This window comes from Gasterosteus aculeatus, chromosome 1, assembly GCF_964276395.1.
Source record: "Gasterosteus aculeatus chromosome 1, fGasAcu3.hap1.1, whole genome shotgun sequence".
NCBI lineage: Eukaryota > Metazoa > Chordata > Actinopteri > Perciformes > Gasterosteidae > Gasterosteus > Gasterosteus aculeatus.
In genome coordinates this window covers 18,152,714-18,159,441 of record NC_135688.1, presented here as the reverse complement: position 1 = coordinate 18,159,441, position 6,728 = coordinate 18,152,714, and the positions used below count along the sequence as shown (strand labels likewise).

The window sequence follows — 6,728 nt, the reverse complement described above, 5'->3', positions numbered from 1 at the left end:
CTCCACACACACATAAGTAAAGTAAAAGTAAAAATGAACACAAAAGTAGATAAGCCAAGATACTCTACATGGTTACTTACTTTTCAGCCATCGATAGTAGGCTTTCCTCCGAAACTCTTCAGTAGAGACAATAGCCTTCCATCTTTTGGACACTAGTGCCAATGACCCGATCATTTTGTCCCCATCAAGCAGAACTGCCTCGACAAAAATGGCCTCCAACAGTTCCACACTGAGCTGTATAGTAACATTATGAAAAATATTTTGAAAAAAACAGTATTGGTTTGAAATCATTCCGTAATAAGTTTCTTATTTTATTTCTTTACTTCTACAATATAGTCATCTGGTAGCAACATGATGTCTGTGGATGTCAATATAAACGGCAATTATTGTAAATATATTAACATTGAAAAACAATTTACCGCTTCCATGTGTGTCGTTTTCACGGTCTGCTCCATTGGCTGCTGCCCACACAGGGGTTCAGACGAGTCATGGTGAACCCGGTCATTCATTGAAAATGCATTCAATTTTTTTTCCTTTTTAATTAAAGCTTTAGCAGCATTAATAATAAATTTAAGTATAATGTTGAAAACGTGCATATTGTAGAACTTCTAAATCTTTTCAGTATAAATACACTTTGCAATAACAGTTTAAACAATATATGTCTGTTTATAGGCCACATTAATAATTTAGTTATTGTGTATTATTTTGGGCTATATCCTATTACAGCTTATTTTAATTTTAGTTCTTGACTTTGTTTAAATTTCTGCTATGTATCTTGCGTTCTAACTTATACTGCTGTAAATTGTTTTGTGAAACCTCAAAGTGACCATCTCATGTTATGGAATCATTTCTATAACATTTGTTAGAATAATTCAATCAATATTTGTTGGACACTATCATTTTGGTCTTGCCTTTTCATGTATATGCAGGTGTTCTAATTAAAAATGTATTTTTAAATATAAAGATGTATAAATGTATTAATGTGAAATGTCATAAGGCTGAAACATCTTTTATGAAGGTTTGACAATTCCTCTTCATACGGCTAATTGCCAAAACATCACAGAAGAACGACTTTGGAATGATTAAATTGTCACTGCAATCTTAATTTCTCAGTTACTAATGCGGTAAATTTAGCTTATACATAAGTCTTGGTTACGCTGAGTAGAATACATCCAGCTTCGTATCTGGATATGCAGAATTTCTGCCTCAGCCACTCAATGTTTACCTGAAATAAATTTGCCGTTCATTTTTAAGGTCATGCTGTATTCTGTCATAATGTAATTAAATCCATGGGTAAAATATATTGAATTATTACTTGTTTTGTTTCAACTTACCTCTGGCAGGATGACATGATTGATATAGGTATCGCTATCCACTGCAGGCTCTTTTTTACCCACAATGTATTTCAGTATTCCTGCTAGTTGTGCAGTCTGAAATTTTATTAAAGACTTATTCATATCAAGGTTGACTTTGAATTTGCATTTTATGGATACTATGAAACACCATTGCTTTAAAATAAAATAGGATTGGAGATTATCCACCAATTTTCATCACAGTGTACACATATTAAAATAAAATGCTAATGTAAATCTAACCTTAAGATCATCGAAAACTGACAGGTGGTCAGCATAGAATGCCTCCAAATTGCGATCGCACCCTTTATTTTTATAAAGATACATTCTGTTTGACAGAATGTTTCTTTTCATCAGATCTTGCTCCAGACTCTAAACTATAACACTAAATTATAGTGTCATCATTGTCAAACATGTATGTCAGTCATAGACAACTTACTTAAACGAACATGCCGCAGTTAATCAATAAATAAATTCTGTTTTAGACCAGAAAACAAAATGAACAAAGGTAAAGTCATTACCTCAATCTCTTGATCCGTTAAAATACTGTCCACCTGAGTGGACTCTAGTATCTCTTTTGCCCTTTAAAAATTAAAACCATCCATTACTAAAGCCAGTGTTATAAAGTAATTATACACTATGCAAGTGTATACTTACAGATATGTACCAGGGTCTCGATGACACCCACAAAGGAAGTCTTTCGTGGTCCAGTCTCCTTGTATACCTTGTATACCTCAATGCTAAGCCCTGCTATCATCTTGGAGAGAGTTTGGCACTGGTTGAGGATGACATCTCGGTTTTTCACCTCATTCTCAGCTGCCTTTTTGAAATAATATAATACAAAAATCACACAATATTTTTTAACATTGTGTGTTTTTAAAAATATTGTTGAAAGCTAATTTTACAACTTTGCATGCTGACTTACTGAGCACACAAAAATAGCGCAGTTATTGTTGTCTCTCTGCCTCCATTGTTTTGTGAAACACACATTCCATTCCGCAAGACCTCCCTGTTCCCTGAAAAATTTCTTTTAAGAAAAACGATATCACTGTGAAAATTCATTTCAGGTGTTTATAATAGCATGTCTCAATTGTGTATTACACTTTTTCACCTCAGAATATTCATGGCCTCATCCGGTATGGGGGTGCTGATCCTCAGAGAGTCATACACTCATATCTCCTCCTTTTTGAAGTCAAGTACCTATTGGACCAGTGATGAAATGATGAATGAAGAATACCATAATCTGCCATATAATAATGAATGTATTCCGCATGCACAATGATAACTGTATTAGCCAAAGTATTTTTGTTACAGAAATGTCATCCAGTGATGACCTTATGCAAATACATTTTAAATTGATTTTAAACACGCCTGTCTAACAATTCAAGTTACTCCACTGAAGTGAATATTGCTTTTCTTTTAATTTATAAACACAATTTTTTTTTTACAAATTGAAGATATTTATACTTTGTTGCATGTTGCTAAAAATTACCACAGAAACTGATAAACGATTGCTCCTGGTAATGTTACTTTAGTCTTCACATTTGTTAGTTATGCGTTATCATTAGGTTATTGTTGTTTGTTAACCCTGGCCTGTATCTGTTGACGTGCTGTGAAGTTTCGTCACTCAAAGGATGAAGTGGTTTCCCGTCTCAGGATTCTGGTGACCGACCAGCCTTGGCATAAAAATCCTTTCCGCAGTCTAGTACAGTGGGAGACAGCAGTTATTTAAATTTAGAAGTTACATTGATTAAAATTGTAATGTGTATATAACATTTTAGAAAAACCTGGACATTGCCATATCTGACCCACTCCCGACTCCAGAGGATATAGTCATAGGTCCCCAAACTCACAGACTCCGCACAGTTGTAAAATATAACAAATTTTGTTTGTCATTCAGTAACCATGCTCTAATATTTACTATTTAATGCTATTTGCCTTACTCTTCAATTCATCATGAACATAAAAGTGCAATTTCATCAAGAAGGAAGGTGGCGACGGTTCATGTGACCTGCCGTTCACATCATAGGACGCTGGCGAGGTTGTGGCGAGCTGCCGTTCACAGCGTAGGGCGCTGGCGACGCATGCCAATGCTAAAACAATAAAAGGGACATATGTATCGACCGCGCATGCTAAATAACCCATTTCTAGTGGTCGGTTTGTCCAGGGTGCAACCTGCCACCGACCACCGGAACCTGCTGTCCGGACAAAGGAACCGTCCACCGACCACCGGAAGAACCTACCACCGACCACTTTTCGCCAGTGCTGTAGTGGTAAAATTAGAGGTGGGTAAACTCTGAATTTTGTGATCATACAGACCTCGACGCGATGCAACGCGATGCGAAGCAACGCAACACAAAGCGTTGAGACTCTGTAAGGCTGTCCTGGCTATATTGCATTATGTTATCTGTCCAGATATGTGGGTGGCATCTGCTCTCTATTTCTCCTCTCACTCGGTCTTCAGTCTCAGATTCTTCTTCCTCTGTATCTCCCTCTACTTCAGATTCTAATTCAGATTCTCCACTCTCCAGCCCGTTTCTTCTCTTACTCCTCTCTTACTACCCGTTTCTTCATCTCCTCCCTCTATTTCATCTTTCTCCGTCTCCCCTTTCTCCGTTTCTTCATTCTCTGTTGGTCTTCTTTCATTTCCTCCCCTTTCCTCTTCTCCACTCTTTGGTTCTCCACTGTCATGATTTTGTTCTCTCATCAGCCATTATCCTCTCTCTATTCGATCTGGTGTTTCGCCTCTCCCTGTGCTCTCTGCATCATTGCCTGAAAAAATATGTTAAATTTAAGAGTTGTGGGGCTGAGAACACCAGTTAAGCAGCCTGTCAATTACACTGACAACATAAGTTAAAGGAACACTCATGTACGTCATCATAAATAGCCTATACAGCATGTTTTTTTTTCACATTGAGAACTGACTTGTTTTCAAATAATCTATGTTTACAATGTATTTCGCTTACAGGCTACTCTACACCTTTCATGACTTCAAATAATTGATTAAGCATATAGGCCTATTCAGTGAAGCAACAGCTTTGCTCCCCGCTCACGTTTTCTATGCGAGAGCAGGACAGGACGTCATCAGGAAAGTAAAAAACTAATATATTTGACTTTGACCGCGAAATTTGAAGATTCTATAGCTAAACTAAAACATTTCACTTAGCATTTCTCTTAGCTATGTCTAACTGGCTTGCACATAATCTGTTGACAATTTTTCAATGAATTAGCCTAATCTGCAGCAATATGCATGAGGATAATTACTCATTTTATTAGGCCTATTTAGATGGGACCGGGAAGGCTGGCTGCATCATCGTATTTGAAAGCATGTTATTAATAGCGTTTGTCCCCGTCTTAATGCGATGTTGTGCGAACCAAAACAACGTTTAAAAACGTGAATTGATCTTCTTCAGTCTTACTTTGTACTTGAGGCCTTTTGCGGGCATCTGTGGGAGTGGGAGCACTCGATGGTCTCTTCAAATATCGCCTGATATCCATTGCTAATTACCGGCGGTAATCCATTCTGTAGTATCTTGGATACTTCCGGTTCAAATGTCTGTCATGTTGTGATGAGGTCATCAAGGTGCGCGTTTATGCGCAGAAGTAAATATGCACTAATAAAGATGGACGCATACAGCGCCGACTAAAAGAAACTCACTGGTACGTGTCGTACTTAGACAATTAAATGTCAGTGCACGCACACGAATATTACACATTCCGAACAGGCAGGCAGGCTAATCCACAACGTGTATGTGTTTAAATACCTCCTGGATCCTGATTGTCTCGCTGCTGCAGCCGCAAGGCACTGATTGGATGGTCAGACCATAATACAGCGCGGATGAAAATTATTCAGACTACGGCGTTTATATGTTCAACAATAGGAAACATAGTTTTAACAGTTTTAAAATTACACCAAGTTTATTTCGGATTATTCCAACGGAAGAATACAAGGCGCAGGGAACTTTGAGGTGCGTAAACGCTATTTACAAAATTCCAGAGGTGCGAGATTTATCTCTCGATGCTTTATGAGATACCGAAAACTATGATCAAGCACACTATGCACACTTCTGCCATGGTATTTTATATTGTACAGGTTTGGGGGTGCACCGTTCCTGGAGGTACTGCAATACCAGGTCGATGCGTGGAGTGGACGGAGCAAGCCCCTATTCCATCTCCCTATTCCAAAAATCAATTTAATATATGGTCCCCGGGTAGGGGACGTATCAGATATTAAACTGATAAGAACAGATACTACACTTGATCTTAGCCAAAAGGCCGAGAAGCGATAGCGACATCACGTCGGAGATGAGGAGGTCATTCCCCTCACAGACACTCTCACGGATGGTTCGCGGACTGAACTACAACTTTATTAACCCCAAATAAAACAACAAGAGTGTAAAATAGCGACAATGTACCACCGGTACGATTTTGTTTGCGACATTCACGTTAAACGTGTGTTTGCAAATGCGTCTCCTTGTTTACTTCCGGACACGTGGTACGCGTCAGTCCAATGCGAAGTAACGTTACAACGCCGATAAATATCACGTCAACTAGCAGACACAATTAAAGAAATTGAGGCCACAACGGAGAGGAGACGTGTGGTTTACATTACACGTGCAGTCCACACAAGTTATAAGCCGCTGTAAAAGCAGGATAAGTGCGCAGTAATAACTATGAGTCCCGCTACCTCGACGGGAAAAAGCGCTGTAACAAAGGCGAACAAGGTTAGCGGTGTCCACGATACCAGCACACATGTGCCCAATTAGGTTTGAGTAAAGTGACATTATTAATCTCCATTATATTACCACGTAAGCACTGCATTGGCCTGTTAGTTTAACTGACAATTAACTAGTACAGTGTGACGGTAACTAACGTGGAGCCGAGTCCTGACGTATCGTTAACAGTCAGTTAGCCGCTTATCGCCATGTGGTCATGGAGGTGAAGCACCTTCAACCTGCAGTTATTTCAGCTTCAAGTCACTTTAGACCAACGAGCCATTGATGAATACGAGTGTTGCCACGACCCAGTTTCCATTACGCAGAGTTAAAAACAAGACAGCAGCTAGCATTAGTTTAGCTAACAGCTAGCTTAATCAAAGAACAGGTGCTGCAGTGAAATAGATCCTTAAATAGACGAAAACAAGTTGGCTTCGTTAGAATTGTTAACTTAATAGTGTACACGTTATTATTCCTACAAGAATGGTCTCTTTCTTGAGGCAAAGGGAACTTACTGAAAGTAGTCTCGGTGAACGCTGGTGGGCGACGTGTTCCAGTGGGAGACAGCAGCGGTGTGTTCGGTGCGCTTGACCGTGTGCACAACGAGCTTTAGCTGTTAGCAGCTAGCTTTAGCCCAACTATCTACAGACACCTTTGTTTT

General features: G+C 39.0%; 1 long non-coding RNA gene and 1 other non-coding gene across 2 annotated transcripts; both read right to left on the bottom strand.

Annotated features, from left to right (window-relative positions):
* Nucleotides 1-2,409: 2,409 nt before the first annotated feature.
* On the bottom strand, nucleotides 2,410-5,096 carry LOC144385799 (uncharacterized). The gene is made up of 2 exons (XR_013451906.1): nucleotides 4,772-5,096; nucleotides 2,410-3,054 (listed from the first exon to the last, which is right to left on the bottom strand). It is a non-coding gene; the product is annotated as an uncharacterized LOC144385799 (long non-coding RNA).
* Nucleotides 5,097-5,448: 352 nt separating this feature from the next.
* Nucleotides 5,449-5,639, bottom strand: LOC120830135 (U2 spliceosomal RNA). The gene has a single exon (XR_005713854.2). It is a non-coding gene; the product is annotated as a U2 spliceosomal RNA (small nuclear RNA).
* Between the last annotated feature and the right edge of the window lie 1,089 nt (nucleotides 5,640-6,728).